We start from the raw sequence: 653 nt of genomic DNA, 5'->3' as shown, positions 1-653 counted from the left end.
CATATTGACAGCACTGAAGGACATCCCATTTTTCGGGAAGGATCATAAGGATGCTTTTAAGCATCTAGACGAAGTCAACGACATTGCGGATTACTTCAATGTCCCAAATGTCACCAGAAATACAGTCTTGCTTAGGATGCTTCCCATCACTTTCAAAGGAGCTGCTAAGGAGTGGTTAAAAGCACTCCCACCAGGTACAATCACCACTTGGGCTCAAATGCGTGAGCAATTCCTGGACCAGTTCTGCCCGCCATCCAAAATAGCCAAACTAAAGAAGGCGATAGCCAACTTTGAGCAACAACCGGGGGAGTCACTATACGAAGCATGGGAGCGGTACAAGGGTTACTCAGAAATTGCCCTCAACATGACCTAAATGTGCAGCAAGAGATGTCAATCTTTTATGATGGTGTCAATGTAATGACAAGACAACTCCTTGATTCTCAAGGACCGTTGACAAAGAAAAATCCAAGGGAAGTCAAGGAGCTCATCGAAGAATTCGCGAAACACTCCCGCGAATACCATAACCCGAGGCAAGACGGAAGTAAAGGCGGTGGAGGGGCCCAAACTGAAGACATTGCAGCTGTCATGGCCATGCTAAATAACATGGATCGCCGGATAACACAAATGGACCAGTCGATACATGCTATAAGAGT

General features: G+C 46.1%; 1 non-coding gene across 1 annotated transcript; it reads right to left on the bottom strand.

Moving 5' to 3' along the window:
- Window positions 1–265: 265 nt before the first annotated feature.
- LOC128132550 (small nucleolar RNA R71) lies at window positions 266–371 on the bottom strand. Its single transcript, XR_008230595.1, has one exon. It is a non-coding gene; the product is annotated as a small nucleolar RNA R71 (small nucleolar RNA).
- Between the last annotated feature and the right edge of the window lie 282 nt (window positions 372–653).

This window comes from Lactuca sativa, chromosome 2 (assembly GCF_002870075.4).
Source record: "Lactuca sativa cultivar Salinas chromosome 2, Lsat_Salinas_v11, whole genome shotgun sequence".
Classification (NCBI taxonomy): Eukaryota; Viridiplantae; Streptophyta; class Magnoliopsida; order Asterales; family Asteraceae; genus Lactuca; species Lactuca sativa.
Note: the sequence above shows the minus strand (reverse complement) of the source record. Positions and strands in the feature narration are given on the sequence as shown.